The sequence below is a fragment of the Lichenostomus cassidix genome, chromosome 3, assembly GCF_008360975.1.
Source record: "Lichenostomus cassidix isolate B80296 chromosome 3, HeHo_3.0, whole genome shotgun sequence".
NCBI lineage: Eukaryota > Metazoa > Chordata > Aves > Passeriformes > Meliphagidae > Lichenostomus > Lichenostomus cassidix.
In genome coordinates this window covers 73457758-73477754 of record NC_139483.1, presented here as the reverse complement: position 1 = coordinate 73477754, position 19997 = coordinate 73457758, and the positions used below count along the sequence as shown (strand labels likewise).

The window sequence follows — 19997 nt, the reverse complement described above, 5'->3', positions numbered from 1 at the left end:
TTACTAGTCTTCTTTAACATTTTTAGAATAAAATACATAACCAACAGGAAAAAGGTTAATAGAAGTTTCCAGAATAAATAAGAAATATTTTAGCAATGAACAAGAAAATCTCACCCAAAGTTCCACTGAGGTTTATGACTCCACAAGTCAAGAACACTATGAAGGAAAGGAAGCTGTAGCATTCTGCAGGGACTGCAAAAGAACATAAATTCAACAAATAATTCTGGATTTAAAACTTTGGAGCAAGAAAATTAGTTCCCCAGGGCAGTATCTTTTAGAGCTCTGTAACCAATAAGTCAGGAAAGGTAACTTCTGCATTTCTGATTGGCTTTGAAAAGGTCTTTCCACCAAGGCTCTAAAAGAAACTAATTTGCCATTAGATAAATGTAAAACCCTCCTACAGACAATCAGTTTCAAGTAGGAAACAAAAACGGACCAGTCAGTTTTGCAGAGAAATGAGGTCACCAGAACAATCCTACAGAGAAAATCTTTACTGGGGTTCAAGCTCTTTAACTTATAGAAGAGGGAAATGCAAAACCATGACATTTGCTGATGACAAACATGAACTGTTTTTCAGGTCAACTTAATAAAAACAAAGACCACCTATAAAAAAGTAAAAAGGTACAGACGGATCTCTCGAGAGTTAGTGGCAAACTAAAAGTCTGCCCTATAAAATTCAGTGCTAGAGATAAAGCTATGCCTGTACTGAAAAAAGTCATCTGCACAGTAACAGATGCTAAACCAATAATTACCATACAGAAGAAAAACAGATCTTCAAATTTTCATAGTCTGCTCTATGAAAACATCAGCCAAGTGTTCAGAATTGCTGGCAAAGGAACTGAGAAGAAAGCCAGGAGCTAGCTATATACACTGTATATTTAGATACACCAACTGCTATAATACACATCCATGGCACCTCTTCAGTAGTCTGTTCAGTTCTGCACCATCTGATCTCTATTCAAAAGCTACTGAAAAAGGGTCTCATAGAGGTCTACCCAATTTTTAGTGGTACAGGGAAAGTGAATGATTGCTGTCTCTCATAACATAAGAATAGGAAAAGTCAAAGAAATCACAAAACACCTCCGGAGGTCTCCTCCAACCTCTCTGCTCAAGCAGAGACACCTAGTAGAGGGCCACAGTGGAGACAAATTGTTTCCTGATGCTCAAGGGGAATTTCCTTACCAGTTTCTGCCCACTGCCTCTGTCACCTGCACCACTGAAAAGATCCTGGCCCTGTCTTCTTTGTACCCTCCCTTCAGGTATTTTATATACATTGATAAGATCCTCCTGAGCCTTTTCTGCTCAAGGCTGAACAGTCCCACCTCACTCAGTCTTTCCCCACAGAAGGAATGCTCTAGCCTCTTCACCATCTTTGTACCCCTTCACTCTACTCTCTTAAGTATGTCCATATCTCTCAAACTGAGAAGCCCACATTAAGAAATTATTATTTCACAAGCAATTATGAAAACACTTGCCACAGGATGTTGTGGATGCCATAGAGCTTCTGTGAATTCAGACAATTTAGGACGGATTTCATATCATTATACAGATGCTCATTTTAGAAAGAAGTGAATCACCCATCTCTCTCTGCTGACTGCAAAGGATACATGGCCATCTGATTTGAATACCAACACCTGAATACAGCAGTTACTTGACTAACTTTAAATATACATAGCATAATTTGCTCACTCAGGTTAAGTTTACATCTTTCATGTCACATAACCTCACGCCCTGAAGTATGAAGTTCAGCAGAGGCTTAGACGATAACATGTATCATGAAAGCTTTAAAGAGGAAGAAAAACAAAAACTGGACAAACAACTCCTAATGTTCCATAGCAAGCAATCAAAGTTTTAAAAAATACTGCTTTATCCTAAAATTTCCTTGTAAACAGAAGAAACCAGGCGAGGGGAGAAGGAGCAAAAGTGTTCTGCATCCTTAACTCATTTGGAAAGAATGTGCTACTCTGCATTTCTCAAGTCAGTGGCACCCAATATATTGCAAAGGACAAAGGACTCACAAGTCCTGTTCCTAGAAAACCCAGAAAAAAATGCCTAAGAAAAATAATCTCACATATGTTCTCTCATCATCCCAGCTCTGCGCAAATAGCAACATCCTTTTTTGTGCTTTCTCCCCTCTGTGTGATGCTTGCATGTTTCTCTGTGCAGCATTAAGAGAAGAGGAGGAGAATGATCTCATCCAGGCTGCTGCCTTGACACAGTCAAGTGCTTAAAGTGGAAAGAGAGCACCATGCATTTGACTGTTGCATAAGTCATCAGCCATATCTTCTCAAGAAGGATGAGACAGTGAGCAGTGATCAGCTGTTGCAAAGAAGACACCTAACCTAGTAAGAGGACGGTAGGCTTTGGATTGCATGTATAAAGTAACTCTTGAGTCTTGCTCCTGTGCTCATTGCTTCCTCATGATTTCCAGCAGCACTCACTCTTCCCTGTGCTGTGTATCACTCTGAGTATGAAATCTCTGTGCGCAGTGCATACAGAATCTGCATGCTCAGATGTGGTTTGGATTTACACTTACCTAACCTGCCGGCAATGCTCTTCCTTGGCTATCATCCTTCATTTGCCTCCACCCTTCTTCCTACCCTTCCAACTTCCCCAAAATTATGTAAAGACAGGAATATAAGATGAAAGAAACCAAGATAATTTCACAGCAATAGCGTTTCAGTCCTCACTCGCTTTTTGAGAAAGGCAGATCCTGAAATTTCAAAACCCCGGTCCTCGCTGAATGGTAATCACACAGCTAGTAAAAGACAATCATCCTTTGATAGTTTAAATGGGTAACCCTCCTGATGGTCAGGTACTCAAGCAAAAGGCAGCTAGGTACCTTTTTGTCACAGCACTCTCACTTTTTGAACATTGACAGATTCTTTTCAGGTGCAAAAAAGCTTCATACAATTACTTTTTTAAATTTCAGTGCTGAAATTTACTGTGCATGCACATTTTCTCTCAAGCAAGGTTCTCACTCATATGCAACTTTCTTTTTATGGAACATAATAGACACAAATATTTCAATGAAGTACATACTTAAAGCTAAATAACACACAAATTCTATTCATCAAATATAATTATTGCTAGAACTATGGCGTATCTTTTTAATAGCTTTAGAAGCTAAAAGGTTTCTGTTCAAAATCTGGACAGCATGCTCAACTGAAAATAAAAGATCATACTTTATATGCAAAGCTGACATCAGTCAAAGCCAAAATTCCAAAAAAGACAAAAGAGGGTACATAACAGCACCATAATAACAGTTAAGTTTAATGCAGATCAGAACACACTATGAACAGCTGCCAAAATGTTCAATGACTTTATAAATTTGTCTGCTAAAAGCAAGCATATTTTCAATACTGATCAGAACCAAGCACACATCCAGCACAAAAAAATCATTCTTATTCAGAAACATGAAGGTAGCACTGCCTGGTACAGTGATCCTATTTCTTGGGGATATTTTAAGTGGTCCCAGAAGCTTCTGCACACTTTATAGCTAGTATCAATGGTTTTTATTTTACAGGCAAACTTCAGCAACAAATGATTTTTTGCAACATAGAAAATATTTAAAAAGTAAAATATTCTTAGGGGGGAAACAATAAAAACAAGCATGAAGCCCATAGCCTTGTTTTGTTTTCAGAAGAATTTATGTGCCAAAAGAAAATAGTCAAGAATGTGCTCTCTGACACCATATTATTGTACAAAGCAGCCCAGGACATACAACCCTCTCAATACTAATCAAGCATTGTTTCCTATGCAATTAAGCAGAGGCAGGAACATGTTGCAATGGAATCCTTTCTGCTAAAGCCACTGAAAAGAATGAGTCAGAGCACAAATCAGCAGGGACAATGTTCTTACCTAAAAGGAACCAGCAGTTTTCAGTTTTAATACCTATTTACATATAACTTAAATTGAAACTAATCAACTACACTGCATGAGCAGATGACCCATAAAACTATTCACAAGTGGCATTACCTTAATTTAGGAAATTGTTCTTTTTTCCACTCTATAAACACTACTGTGGCAATTTTCATAGGAAGGTACTGTGGGAAACAATCACCTCTGCTTTGGGTCATTTAGTACAACTAATTGCCCTCTTGGTGATACTTCCTTATGACCTTAATTCAGACACCCATTAACTGTCAAGAAATGTCAGTCATGGTAATCATTATTACTACTGTAAACCACAAATATTCAGCCATGGTAATCATTATTACTACTGTAAACCACAAATATTCAAAATGTAAAAAATAATTATATTTTCTTAGGTCTTTGGAAAAATTTCATTTTCAGTTTGCAGATCATGTGAAAGGACTTGGGCAGTTCTAGGGTCATTTCTAGTACTGTCATATTTCCCCTGACTTCTAACTTCCCCACTAGCTCAATGGTCACATTAACCATATTCATGACGAAGAGCTGAGTGATACTACCTAGAAAAAGAGTAAATACTGAACGTTATTGAAAACATACTATTTTAATTCATAGTCTCTGCGTAGTTATGAACACGCAACTAACAAGCTGAAAGCTTCCTAAATGCTTGGATTCCTAAATTTTAAGTGGGCCTTTGGATTATATATGCAATCACTATATGTCAGTGTGGCAACAAAAAAAACAACACACAAACCCCAAAGCATACCAATCCAGACAGGCTCCCATGAAGAGCAGGAATTGTAAGTCATCTTGTGCTGTTTTGTTCAGCAAATTATTCTCTTCCCAAATACCCTGCCAAAAAAATGAAAAAGTAAAATGTGACATATTTACATTCAAGGCAGGACAAGATCATAATAGCAACATTTTCCCTGTAATAAAACTTTATTTTTATTGGGAGAAGTAGAATACACTGTGTCTCCTGACAGAAGGCAGATCACATCTCTTTCCTGCAGAAGGTACAGAAAGGACTAAGGCAGCAAAGCTTCATCAAACCAAAGAGATCCTCAGCTATGTCACCCATGGATCATAAGAATCTCACCATTTAACACTAGTATCTGCCAACACTGGAGTAACTTGTTGTTTCAGGTCCCATTCAGCTATGTTTATTTCACTTGTAGACCAGCACACAGCAGCCAGCTGCCCTAAGTCTTGCTGGATCAATTAAAATACATTCTTAGCCTTAACCATCAGGATCCTGACCTTGATATCCCCAAAGACTCTCAAAACAATAATATTTAAATCTGCAGGGTACTACTGAGCATCATAAAGAAGAGAATTACATTTTCCTCAAACAGCAAAGATAACAGCATAACAGTATTAGAAAAACAAAGGACAAGAAAACAAGTCTAGAGAGGAAGAATAAATCATTAAAGTTTCAATGCAGGGTCCCAGCACTTCCTTCACATGTCTTTGTACCAATCAATCATCAACACACTGCTGATATACCTCAGATAGTTAAAATTATTTCTGCAAACTGGGCATAACATAGCTAAAAATCTGCATATTCTATCATGACCTGTTCTTAACAGAGAACATCAATTTTCAATGTAGCTTTTCCTTATACTCTTAGAAGGGAGCCATAAAATTTCAGTGAACCTTGAAAACTGACTTTGTCACATTAATAGTTTTAAGTGACCTGATTGATTTATAAATATTGTTTATATATATGTATCAAGACGGAAAATATATGAGACACTACATGCTTGTTTTTAAAAGGCTACGTAACTTTTAATTTCTGCAAGAATAAGCTTTAGAAACATCTGTAAGTCACCTCCACACTGGAACAAAAGATGTCAAGATCCTTCAGGAACAAGTTTCTAAACAGATTATGTTCACAGGGGTTGAAGGACAAACCAGCCAATGAGTTTACAATGGCCTTCAGCAAGGGAAGCAGTAAGAACAAGGTGCTCTCTAAGATTGCTCATAAGGTACTGACCCTTCCCATCATTCAAGTGCTGAGTTTCTGTAGCTGCAGCCAACTTAATGTGGACTTCAAACACCCAAAACATAAGGCCTCATTTGCCAGACTGGAGTCTGCTGAGACATCTGCCTTCTGCACAACAGCCACAAGGGAAGCCGGTGACTGAAAAGATTTTTCTGACAATCTATTAAACAGGCTGTTTTCCATTAGCACAAAGATTTGGTCCTTGCACTTATTTCACAAAACAAGGAGGGAAGGAAAAAATAACTCTCAGATTTACCTGTGTATAAAAAAGACAAAATGTAGCCATTGGATTATCGTAGACTTTCTCCATTTGGTTTGTTCCCTCTTTAGTAAGGTAAGTAATATAAACTGTTAGTTAATCTTCCCTCTCATGCTTTCTGAAGTGTCAAAGAAGTGAATAGGTTTGCAAGGAGGCAGAAAACTACTGGAAGCCTGGACAGATTGAGTACCTCAGTAACCTGTAAGATCTTCCCACCAGACAAGCACATCCTCTGACTCAAGAGCCATTTCTTATCTCTACTTACACTATCACAGAAAATATTCCTGTGTCTCATTAAAATGAAAATATCATTAAAATCAATTTAGAAGAGCATCCAAAACATCACTATGAACTAGGAAATTCTTTCACTTCAAGCACCCAAGAAGGAAAAAAAAAAAAAACTTCTTCAAAGTAAATCTGGAAAATTTTATTAAACTGGAGTACCTTGCAGAGCTTGCTGTGCAAGATCGCTTTGGATAGTTTTCTGTTGACAGTTAGGGGTTAACACTATTTCATAATGAAATTCCTTTTTCCCCTCTCCACTATAAATTATTAGTTAGACTTTTTTGCAAGAACAAAGGGGAAAAGTTCTCTAACCCTTCATGAAATTTGAGTGCAAAGATTCCTGTTCGAGTAAAGAGCTCTACTTGGGGAATTACAACCTTGATGATATCAGCATTTAGACCTGGCAGAGCTACTGAAAAGTTAGTCCTGATCTTTTCCTCTTTCATTCACTCATTCCTGAACCCAGCTCCCCAGTCCCAAAGCAGAAGGAATAACCTGGACTAAAACAGACCCTGACAAGCAAATTTAAGTGCTTCACATTTCTTGCCTAAAGCTGTGAGATGCTGGGGAACACAGATCAAGGCTTAAGATGTAGATTTAGCTTCTACATACTAAGAGGTACTTTAATTCAAGACAGTCCTGTGCCACAAGCAAGAACAGTGCAAAACCTGTACTTACTGATGATCATAGGGAAACTTGCATCTTACTAGGTCTATTCCAACTCCCCAAACCAGGAGCCGTGATTTCCAAAGAACTGAAATAGTGGAACTAAAATCACAAAGATCTTAAACACCATTAAACTTAAAAGTGTTTCCTGCAAGTATTTATGTTTAAGATTTAGCAAGAGGCTAGAGAAGGTCAAAAATATGAAATTTTTTTTCAAATCAATTGTAACTTTGTTATGTATTTTACGGACACTTCTCCACATCTCCTCGAGCCTAGTCTACAGCCGTATTTTATCAAGTTTTCCTAACGTTTTCTTGGGACACCAAGTCAAACCACAGGCAACAATGAAGTGAAATACTGAAAAGTTACTTCCTTCACAAAAAAGTCAGTCCATCAGAAGATAATAAGCAAGCACAAAAGCCTGCTTCAAGTCAGAAAGCTTTAAGAGAGTTGTCCTAAGGCTATTTTGGCTTTTCAACTACAGAAACTTCTCCAGTATATTCTCCAAATAAAAGACTGAGCTCTGTGAAAATGTTTCACCTTCATATACCCTAAGGTAAAGATCTAAAGGCTCTTGTGTTACATCATTCTTACTTCCTCTGCAGAGCTGCAGTATATCCTACATACACTATTGCATTGCTTGCTGCTAAAAACAGGACAAGGCGAATTTTTTTATTTGTCAGTAGTTGTGACAACAGCTGTTAGCACACTGTCTTCTTTAGTAAGCAAAGGCTTACAAAATTCAGCTTATAAAAATGGTAACACCCTCAGCAGCTGCATCCTACACTGATGGAATTTAAGCTGTCTCTCCCACAAAACCAAACTTGTTTCTTGAAACAAAGTTTATTTCAACAAAAATTCACCTTTTTATAAAAAGATGAAGGGATGTTACTGAAAAAGTGATTAGAATGACCAAATATGTGCTCTCTTCACACAGTGTGCTGTCCACAAGTTCCTGGGATTTGATTCAGCTCCCAGAGCAAAGCAGGAACACCTCCTGCTTCTGCTTTTCCCACAGGGATTCAGGTCATGCTAGAGCCAAGTCCTGTGCCTGCCCAGTACAGATATTAGGGATCTCACTTCTTAGCACTTGGCTCACACGGAAGAGGTGCTGGTAGCAAGTCAAATGAGGTGACTGTATTTCAGCAACAGGAACACTCCCACTCGCAGCATCCTGCTCTGAGAGTGCTCAAAGGATGCAATGGTATGATTTACTTTATATGTCTATTTATATTATAACTTTTCTTCTCATGCATATACACATGTGCATATATTTCCAATACTTATTATCATCTCCATTCAGCCAAAACCAAACTAAATGCTTAATACAAAAAAATAATCTAACAGTTGTAAGTGTTCCTTTGATATTTTCACCCCAGATTTACACTATTCTTTGCTTTTAGTCTAAATTAGTCCATTAAAAATCAGCTACATGTTACAGTTGTAACTTATTTTTCCTAATACAGAAACAGAGAATAAATGAACTATCTAATTCTTAGTAGTTATCTGTGTCATCTAATTGATTTGATAGCTTCAGAATTATTTTTGGGTCATGCCAGCCAACTGAAACAACAGTTTTAAGACAGCAACTATTTTGGAGAAACAATCCTAGTCAGAAATCTATTCACACTAGAGATTAAAAGACAGTTAAATTAAGAGTTCCCATCTGGACAACTCTTAGGGTAAGATGATATACTACAGACGTTCAGATGCTATGCAATACAGGCACTAAAAATTTCTGTACAGACCCAACAAGCAGGGCTTGGAGCATGTATCCCAAAGAGATAAAAAAGATTGGATACATTTGCTAGACAAAAATACTTAAATGAGCCAGTCTGATGATTTTTAAAGCACAGTTTTATTTCATGTAATACAAGAGATCAGTATTTCAATTTTTTTATAAAAACGCAAACAAATACGTGGATCAACTAAAGAATTCAAATCCTTTTTAAGAGCAATCTTTTTAAGTAACTTATAATTCGTTGTTACAAATAAATTAACAGTTAATTGAAGGGACTACTCATTAGCTCTGGGCTAATTGGGAACTGTTAAGCAAACAGTAAGCTAAATCAAATGCCTTGCATAGACAGTTACAGCAGTTCTGACTTCACAAACTTCGTATTTAAGAAAGGCTTCTTTCCATGGAGAAGCTCCTTCAGTAATAAGTTAGGGATGATGCTTCTCCTGTATTTCCAGCTCAGGAGGGGGGAGAAAAAAAAAAAAAAAAGCTCTTTCTTGCCAACTTTCTCATGGGTCCTACTGCTCCTTCCACCACACAATGAGCACACAGAGTGTGACTTTCAGGAAAGATTCAATGCATCATTCCGGAGCAGCCACCAGGACAATTAAACTTGCTCAGTTCCAAAGCCCCTCAGCAAAGGAGCAAGAGCAAAAGTCATGTTTTACATGCTAAGAAGTTCTAGTCTGCATCTAGCTACTGTTCCATTGAAAAGACAGCAGCAGATCCTGATCCATATGCAGTACTCATATAAGTACCATAAATCCAGTCATTTGACAATCATGGAGGGAAAAGTTAAAGTGCACTTAATGCCAAAGAGCTCTGGTGCCTACCTGGCTGAAAAGACCAGAAACAGTTCTCTCAAACATATTCTAGGTAACAGTTCAAACTGCATGTTGAGAAGGTTTAACTGCTAGAACAATGACATATTTTCCAGAACGTGTTTGACTGAAAACAGTTTAATTTCAATTCAGAACACACAGAATGGAAATCCTACCAACCACCTGTACATACCTGAAAACCTTCCTTAGCCTTCCATTTCATATTTAGCTCACAAACTATCTTTGCTTGGCAAGTTCTTACCTCTTTCCGTCTTACCAAGAGCTCTACAGATGGTCCTTTTTGTTACAGAAGTAGCTAATGCAAGTTTCTGAAGCTCGACAGACTGAACCATTGCCTGTCCTCCTCCCAGCCCACCCTAGCAACAGGAGAGGATGCTGTCTGTCCTGCAGCCTCAGCTTACTTAAGTCTTTTTCCCTATTAGCTGCATGCTTAGCTAGAATGGCTCAGGTGTGCTTGCCTTTCTTAGTGGTAAGAAAAAAAAAAAACCAAACACTACCTCGGCTGTATTAGTCAATAACCCTGGTCTGGAAACCTGATACATTTTCAGCAAAAGCACTAGGAAAAAAGAACCAAGTATCTTCTTGGGCAGAGCAAGCATCAAAACTACAATTCAATGCCTTTGCTCTGAGCAACTTCATTTATGTATATCAAATAGCTATAACACAGATGTTCATAGACGAAGTTCAAAACCTGTAACTTTACCAGGTCTGTAGAAGCTCTACTCTATTCCAAGTGCTCTGAAGCATCCCAACTTACTCCCTCATCCCAGTTCTTCAGTCAGACCATACTGCTGACAGGGCTTTGTGATGCTGTTATCTATCCACTGGTCCGTAGTTTCAATTATTATTTTAAAACCTGTTTCACTATACAGCTTCTGTCCATTTTCTAATTTCCATACCAAACTTTTGTTCAGTGACCCACACAACAGGTAGTTTGAGTGGGAAGTTAAGGTACCTTTTGTAAATACTAACAAAGCAATGAAAATTAATGAACCATAAAATACAGGAAATTGACTTCTCATCACATCATCTATCTACCCACCTAAACGAGTTTAAAATACCAGCTTCAAGCAGTCTGATATTTTAGGGACACCCAGTTGCCACTTCATTTATAGTCTGTTTCCTTAGCAACGCTATAATCCATCTGGCTGCAGAATGCTAAATTCTCAAACCATATCCTCCCGTACACCGGAAATAGGCTCAAAACCATTTATATTTTAAACAGCATACAGTCATCGTGATTACTGAGCATATAAATGAATCTGGAAAGGCAGTAATGTCCTTAAAACACACATGCAAATTCTCACTGCTCTAGTTTGAAAAACTGGTTCCTATAAGTGAGAATAGCTTCTACCAAGAGTTTCAGAAATGAAAATTCTTTATCTTTGTTCCACCATGCCCAGCTGAAGAGGCCTTCAGAACTGCACATGGTCAATCAGCCCTCTTAAGACTTTAAGAGAAGTAATTCAAAAAACTTAGGATGCAATACCATTCATGGTAGCTGAAAAAACTCTGATGAAAGTTGATCACATTACAAAGTAGAGCCACTTGTCTTAAAATACTTACTCTTCAACTTTTTGCACCTAAAACTATAAATATCACCTGTACAAACTAAATTAAAAATCCAGTCCACAACACTAACATTTAAACATTAAGGATGTAAAAATCACAGGTTCAAAATATGCAGGGAAGTCAGGTGAGGAACTGGAGGGTAATAAGCAACTTCCCAATGAAACTGGATAACATTAGACCTTCTGTCACCAGGATGAATGGATACAACTTAAAATCACAGAACGTATCTTAAGCATACACCACGTTGCACGCACAACTTGGACAACTTCAACCTTGCAAAAGATATTCTACGTATCTAGTTACGTAGGATAGAGCCACCACTGCCTAAATCTCAAAGACCCATCAACAGCAAGCAAGTCTTAAATCCACAGAATAACTCTGGCCTGCAGTGAACCATTTCAGTGATAAACCTGTATAGCTTTGCCTGACTTTGCTGTACAGTGGTGCCACACAAATCCACACTGCCTGACCTGCTGACAGCAACTGAGCAGAGATTTGAGCACGCTGAGCAGTGAACTGGGTAGGCCTTTTGGCAATGTCTGGCAACTTTGCTAAGTACCTATCAATATGAAGCCCCAACCTCAGAGCTTAGGGAAGTCTGTTTCCTTACCAGCATTTGATTTAACACACACCACCCCCCTCCCCATTTTCTTCCTACTAGGGCTGAGACTGATCTCACCTAATTTCAACACAACTTTGAAGTAGCCACATAAGCTTACTCAGCAGTCAGACAGAACTTGCATTTCTGGAAAGGAAATTCACCTAAATCGCTTCATGTATCTATGTTATTTCTCCTGTTTTGTAACAGGACTGTATATGAACACCTCTCAGTATCTACAATGGTCTGCATACTCTGCCTGAAAATCTGACTCATGCTTCTATGTAAGAGCTACATAATGCTTAATAAGTACATTCCACAATTCTGTAGTTTCAGCAAACTACAGAAATTGCCCTGTCAACAGCTGACACCAGCCTCCCCAAGGAGTGATTCACCAGGGCCCTCCTTCCTGGAGTTAAGATGCTCAGATCCTCATCATGCTCTGGAGCAAGCCAGGATCCATGGAACATCATAACAGAATCAAGATAACCCATCTTTCCCATCATTTCACAAGTGTCAAATCTTGGAAGACCACCAAAGTGACTGGTCAGTGACTGACGCGATGCTTAATTCACACTCATTTATACTTGCATCAAGAAACAAAGAATCTGATTATTTATTCAAAAAGCTGCATATCCAAGAACAGAGACCAACTTTGCAAAGAGCACAAAAAACAGAGAGAATATTCCAGGGCTATTACATTTTCAGCCTTGCTGGTAATAGCATGAAGTATATCACCGTATTGGCAGTCTACCATGAAGATGCTTTTTCAAGTCTTCATTTGTGGTGGCCTTGAAAACACACATTAAATCCAGTTCATTTGGATCTAGCAGTTTAACAGAATATGTGCTATCACCTGAGATTTCACGCTCTGATTTGATATCTGCAGAAAAGATGAATGCAGTCGGAACTTGCCTTCTTATCAAAATGAAGGGAATGGGGAGGGAAAACACTCCTAGCTTCAGTCAGGAAATGCACTCAACCCCATCCCTATCCTCGTAATAAACACTGGAAATTTCTGATGGCAGATGCCCCAAAACCAGTAATACACGGTACAACTTCTTCCTGTTATAAATACTCTCAACATGCCTTTACGAGTCAGTATTAAATATTGCCAATTTCTTTTAAATGTCACCTCCTTATCCTAAGTGACACACTTGGAGCTTGAGCAGACATGCTGAATGAATTCAGTTGTTAAGGATGCAATTAGCTTTTCTCAGCTCTACCGACTCATGAACCCTTCAAACCAGAAATAAGGCAAGTGGTGGGAAGTCAGTTCCCACTGCAAGTCAGTTGATTTTGCTTCAAAATAAAGAGGTAGCTCCTTTCCAGGCCACAATTTTTCCAGAGTGCTCAATGCAAGCATATGAAAGTCTTGGGTACGAGTGGGCATGTGTGCACTGTTAAGAGAATGGAAGCACAAATACAGCACACACATTTCTTCAACGTTTCATAAGGTGTCTTTGGCTAGATGTGGGAAGTTTGGATTTTTGTTTGGAGATTTACTTTGGTTCTTAAAGTCATTTTGATAAAAGGACAAAGCACAGGAAATTTGGATATGATCACAATTATAAATCATTATATGCACTTTGGAGTTTATATAGGCAAAAGCATATACACATATAGTTAGTGATATCAAAATACCATGTGTATATTATGTTCAATACTTTTAAACACATCCACAAGTCTCATGTAATACTCAAGAAAACCGTCTAGAGAAAATTCATTAGTGACAACTGACAACAGAGTCAAAATCAACGTGATCAAATAATAAAAGGCTTGTTGGAGTATTATCTACTGAAAATAAGAACTTAATCAACATATATAATGTGTTCTCAAATTACTTTTCTAGTCTTTGACAAAAAAGAAGTCATCTGTTTTTCACATTATATTAGTCTATCATTATACACAATGAACCTTGTACAATCCTTTGAAAGGGATAATTTTATGAATTACACTACTGATGTGGAAAACTTGCAGCAATAACCACTTCTAAGTAGTATCAGGTTTTGAAGTTTGAAGACAGCTTTAGAAAGACAGGATTATTATTTTATAATTTGCATTAAAAACACATGCTTTTTCTTCCACTTTTTTTGCACAGTTCTCCCCTTGTGCTCAAAGCAATCCAAAGTGAACACCTCTTGTTTGTGAACTTTTTCCCACTGCTTTTTTTCCTCCCATTGCATTTTTTTTCCCTTTCTAAAAGGGAAAATAGCTTGCACAAGACAGCAGGGTAATGAAGATAATTAACATTTCCTGAAGAACTGAGATATAGAGATGAACATCATCACAAAAGAAACACACATAGAAGTTAATTATTAAGCATTCAGAATAGGCTGAGAGCATGACGTGATCATATATTGAGCAGTGACAAGAAAATAAAGGACTGCCAAGGTGCTCACTAAGGATTAACCTTGCCTAAATGCAGCCATCCTGAAAGCTAGGTAGAAAGGCTAAAAGAGCCATTGAGACTCTAATGATACAAAGCAGAGAGACACTGAGCAAATAATACAGCCATAGGTAGAATAAACTACTTTCTGAACAGGCTTATTTTTCTGTCCACTGACTGTGCCTGAAAGGCTCGTTGAGACTACCTCAGTGTCAGTGTACTACTCTGCAGATCATTTCTAACAGAGCCCTCAAAAGTACCCTGCAGTCAGTGGGTTTAAATTCGCTATCCGGGGGGTGCATTCACTCAACAAGGTGAAAAAAAATTACAGGATGACATAGCTGGCTTTCAGAAGCCCAGTTTGAAGACTTAGATTTAGCTCCTAAACCACCAGCATCTATTCACTACACATAATGAGGCAGTCACGTGATGGAAAATATGATGCATGACCATGTGTGAAGGAGAAATTTCAAACATCTAATGTTTCAAAAAGCAAGGCTAGCAAAAGACTTCTATTTTTCCCCCATAAGCAAAAAAGTCATTCAACTGATTTAATCAGTCTGTTACTGAATAAGGTGTGCAACCATGGCTGGAACAGGATTGGTTTTTATGTGCTTGGCAAAAGTTATCTATATTCCTAACAGAAAGTGTGTTACTAAGCATCAGAAAAATATCTGTTGCTTTTAAGAGCACAAGAACCTCATTCTTCTTGGAGGTTCACAGGAAAGGACAAGGGCAATGGACACAAGCTACACTATGGTAACTTCAATTAGGACTTATGAAAAGAACTTCATAGTGACAGTGGTCAAACACTGGAACAGGTTACTCACAGAGGCTCTGGAATCTCCATCTTTTGTGATACTCAAAAACTCAAGTGGACATGACCCTGAGCAACCTCATCTAACTTGCAACCAGGCTCAGCACAGAGCAGAGTGGTGGCCTACGTGACCTCCTGAGGTCTCTTCCAATCTCAATTATTCTGTAGTTCTGTGCCCCAGCCTCAATTCACTTAGTTTCTAATAGCAATTATTTCCTCACTACAGCCTGTAAAATCTAAGCACTGGATCTGAAAGCCAATTTCCCCTTTGCTTTTTTAACCTGATCTGCTTGCCCAGCTCACCTGACTCACGCAACAATAGGGCTGCACACTAGATTGGGATAAAATATTCTAACTGGCCAAATGAAGTGATTAGCAACTACAAATTATGTATTAAATCAACAAAGAAAAGGATGTGGCAGAAAAACGTAGAAAGCAGGTGGGCAATAAGATAGCCCAGAAAGAAACAGGTAAGTAGAATATTGCAGGGAAAACAACAGTAGTAGTCACCAGACAGCATCGCCCCGTGTCCAACAGAATGGAAACTGAGCATCAAAGCTTCACCATCCTCTTCAAGTCAGTGCTATCACGTAAAAATTAGGAAGCAATGTGGGTTATTTCGTAACAGATGTATAACAGATGCTATCTCCCTTCATTGTCAATCCACCTATGGATCACAGCCTACCACTATATTTTAGACAGAGCCTGAGTTGGCATTTAGAGGTTCTCACTCTGCCAACAACATAAGAAATTATCAAAGATTCCCTGGAAAAAAATATACCTTTTGCTTCTATTTCTTCTAGGAGTAAAAAAAAAACACTGGGAAAATTACACACCCACAAAGTGTGTTAAAAAATTAATGCCACCAAGGTTCAAAAGTCAAGCTCTGAAGACTTGAGAAGCAGCAGTTATCGAGCTTCAATTAAACCCTGAGATACAGGCTTTAACTACGACACTAAGTACTATTTTATCCACACAGAATCCAGCTTCTTTCAGAAGGTGCATTGCTCACCAACATGAACATGTGTTCAAAACCTTGCTTTCTCCACAATTACTGTATGTCCCCATGTCATATTTAATCAACAGAATTCAAGCCTTGCTTTAGTAACTCCAAGGATGAGAAAATCCAGGAAGAGAAGCGAAAGTCATAACCAGTCACTAGCTTTGGTTGCCTGAATTGAAATGCAAAGCATTCTGAAAAAAACTGGGTCCTAGACAGTATAAGGCACACTTCCCAAAGGCCACATCATCACTACTTCAAAGCTTTAAATTTCCAAACACTTCTGTGCTTATGTGGTCTTGATAATATTCTTTTAAACACAGCTTGTGTATAATAAACATCTAGACTGAGGTAAATTAGGTTACAGTTATGCAAGAGATTTCTCAAAATGCCATTCAAACCAGTGGGACTCCTCAGATACTTCCAACATGTATTTAAGTGTAAATACACCTTATTGAATCAGTCCTTTTACACAGGCAGGAAAAAAAAAATAAAGATTTCTCACCTTTCTCCCAAACTACACATTGAAATAGCTCGATATTAAGAATTGCATTTTAGGAGGTTTCATTCAAATGAAACCAACAGGAATTTCACTGAGCCAAGCTGCCTGTTCGGGGAAGTACTTTGAAGCATTTACTGAGTCCCATCAAATACATAAGGTTTGCATAAGTATCCAAGTATTATCCTCAACTGGAAATGAGATGGTTAAACAATTTTCCTTTTCAGGTTCAAACTGTGCTACTAGCTAGGTTAGCAAAATAAAGGTTGCCAGCAAATTACAGAGATAAGAAGTACACCGTCCTATTATGGTATTTTATATTACTATGAGAGGCTGCATGACCTGACCATTTTCAACCTGAAACTCTACTTCTGGATCCTACAAACAGGATTCCTTAGATAATAGTTGTACTTCCTCTTGCCTCACTCTCCTCATTTTTAACAACTAAGTCTGACACCCTTTAGAGGATTAAAAAGAAAACCAACCCAACTTGCTCTGCCCAACTTGTTACTTTTAACAAAATAATTACGGAAGTTCCCTGTGACTGCAGGCCATGGACCTTCACATCTAGCCATCAGAACTGCTTATGGACAGGCACTGCCCTGGGAGCACATTCCCTGACAACCAGAACGTCACATAAGCCTTTTCCTGATCCTCTTTACCTCTCTCTTATGGGCAAGTGGGAAAACCACCAAGCCTTCACCTACTCCCTCTTCACCCACATGCACAAGCAGAGAAAAAAAAAAAAAAAAAAAGGAAGAAAGCAGCCCGGGCACTTCTCAGCAGCTGACTATGAAAAGTAGCAGTTTTTAGTGCCAGAGATCCTCAATGAAAGTAAATTAGATCACTACGATTGAGTACAGAGCTAAGGGAGGCTACCTGCAGAAAGACTACACTGCAGATAGACTGTGTCCACACTAGTAACTCAAGCAATGCCAGGAACCATTTCCCAGAAATTGAATTCACTGTCACACAGACTGCTGAGCTGCTACAGACCTGCACAGCATCCTTCTAACACAGGCCAGGTACAGGTCACCCATGCAAATTTCCTGTTCTGGAAGGCAAGAGAGTTAAACGGCATGGACAAGGGCTAACCCACAGCACTTGCCTTCAAAACCAGAAAATGGTCTTGGGTGCATTTAATTAACTGCAGAGAAGTGATCACAGCCTCTCCAGGCTTTATCTGCTATTGTTCCTAGAGGAATATTTTTAAAGTGACAAATGCAATGATGAAGCCACAAGCAATGCCTGATCAGCACCGCCTGACAAAAGTCACCTACGCATTGTAGCACACAAGAAGAAAATTAGAAACTCATAGAGTTCATCTTGCCTTCTTCCTGTCTCCTCAGAGTAGGCAGACGTTGCACATGAACTACTAATTTCCAGAGTGTCATTTATTTTCTCAGCTTTAAAAAAAGAGTTTTATAGATTTAGAACACATTCTTACAGTAAGGCTATTCTCTAACAAAGGAGTAAGGTAGAATAGCTAAGAGGCTGTACTTCTGAGTGCTGATCATTCAGCAGTAAATATTTCAAAGGAAAGTTATTTAGAAAGTATTCTTCTAATTACTAGTCATTATCAAATTTGCTTCTGTAGACTAAGAATGGAATTACTAGTGAGTCTATTTTGTTATGCAGGAGCTACAGCAATGCTGGCGAATACATTTTCACAATAGATAACTGCACAAAAACAACAAAAACCAACATTTGACAACTGACAATATGCAGCTACTCTATATTAACAATCTTGAAACAAATCTCTTGGACATTTCATTTTCAGTTACCTAAAACTGGTCTATTTAAAACTGACCTTTTCATAACCTGATGCCTCTGACGCCTTTGCTTTAATGCTAGGATGTGCAATATATCCCACAAAAAAAGCCTTATGCAAAACCCATTTGCCACTACTAAAGCATTCATTACCCATTTCAGTAAGGACAACCAATCTTGCTTAACAACCCACTTGGGCATGGATCTAACTTTCCAGCCATGCCTAGCTCTGACCATTGAAAATTCCTATTGTACCTGAATCTTTTTGTAAATGAACTGTTTTCTTGCAAAAGTGCTTTTATTGATTTACAATAAAAACTTCATTATATGCGTTGTTATAGATATATGTATTAGGCTATACTGTATCATTTGACTTTTACAAAGCAAGTGAGGAAAACCATGTGGCACACATAAATAAAAATTACATACTCGTTTAAACAGACGAAAAACAATCAAAACCAAGCGAGATGTTTCTATTTCTCTTTTCCAGGACACGCACAGACCGTACGGACACCGGCAGGTCCAAGAGTTGGGCACAAGCAGCAGCCTGACGAGCAGGTGACAGCGAGCAGACAGCTCCCGTGCTCCCAGCAGAGTCCGGAGAGCCGCAGCCGGGAGCCGGCGGGAGCCAGCGCAGCTCCCGGGATGGAACCGGGCCGGAAGCGCGCCCCCGCCCGCCGCCCCCACCGCCGCCGGGGCAGCAGGAAGCCCCACAGGCGGCTCCACGGGACACGGCCGAGAGCGCCCACCCGGCTCCGGCAGCGCTCCCGCCCCCGCTGCCCGCCGACGGCTCCGGCGGCCCCGCCGGGAGAGGAGGCGCCCGGCTCCCGGTGCCCACGCAGCCTCCTCGGGGCGCCGACCCCCGAACGGTCCCGGCCCGCGGGCACGGATCCCCGCCGCTGGAACGCCTTCCCGGTCGTGGGACCGCGGCCGGGGGAAGCGGCAGAGCCGTGGGCGCTCCCCGCGGTCCCCGGAGCAACTCTCTCTCCCCGCTCCCGCCGCCCGTCCCGCCGCCCCCTCGGCCGGGCAGAGCAGCAGCCGCTCCCGCGGAGCTGCCGCGGCGCGACGCCGCCGCTCGCCTCGCCTCACCTCACGCCGTGGCCGGAGCTCTGCGGAGCCCGGCGCAGCACAAGCCCGGCCTGAGCCCATCCCTCCGGGAAGTTTCCTGCCATCGCGGCGGCCGGGGAAAACAAAAGCTTCACAGCCGGGAGCGGGAGGAGGAGGAAGGGCAGCGCAAGCAGAGAAACGAGGGGCATTGCTCGCCCGCCACGCCGCTGTCCTCGGCTGCCGACTCCCGCGGAGGGCAGAGCGCTCAGCGCCGCCTCCCCATTCGCTTTGGCGGCGGCTGTGCTGCCCGGGCAGCGCCGCGGAACCGGCGGACCAAGGAGCAGGCAGGCGAGCCTGCGCCTCCCTCCCTCCGTCCCTTCCTTCCCTCCCTCCGTCCGTCCCTGCCCGCCCGCCGGCAGCTCCCCACGCCGCCCGTCCCGCCGCCGCCGCAGAGCCGCCGCGCCCCGCCCGCGCCAAGGCTCCGCCTCCCGGGGGCGCGCGCACGCTCCTGCCGCGCCGCTCCCGCCGCCCCCGGTGCCGTGGGCGCTTCCCGTGCGCGCGTCCCGGCGGAGCGCGCGCCGCCCCCGTGCCCCGCTCCCGCGGGCTGCGCTCAGCCGCTCCGCACCCCCCGGGTCAT

At 40.6% G+C, this 19997-nt stretch overlaps 1 protein-coding gene across 2 annotated transcripts in view; it reads right to left on the bottom strand.

The window, feature by feature from the left end:
• The window catches only part of GPR63 (G protein-coupled receptor 63), a 28146-nt gene extending 8410 nt beyond the window's left edge, over positions 1-19736 (bottom strand). The window contains exons 1-3 of one of the 2 annotated variants that reach the window (XM_085056308.1): positions 19403-19736; positions 4640-4725; positions 115-192 (exon numbers count right to left, since the gene is read on the bottom strand). The gene's annotated coding sequence lies outside the window, so the exon portion shown is untranslated. The remainder of the gene's footprint in view (positions 1-114; positions 193-4639; positions 4726-19402) is intronic. The other variant, XM_085056309.1, reaches the window with a different exon arrangement.
• Positions 19737-19997: the final 261 nt, after the last annotated feature.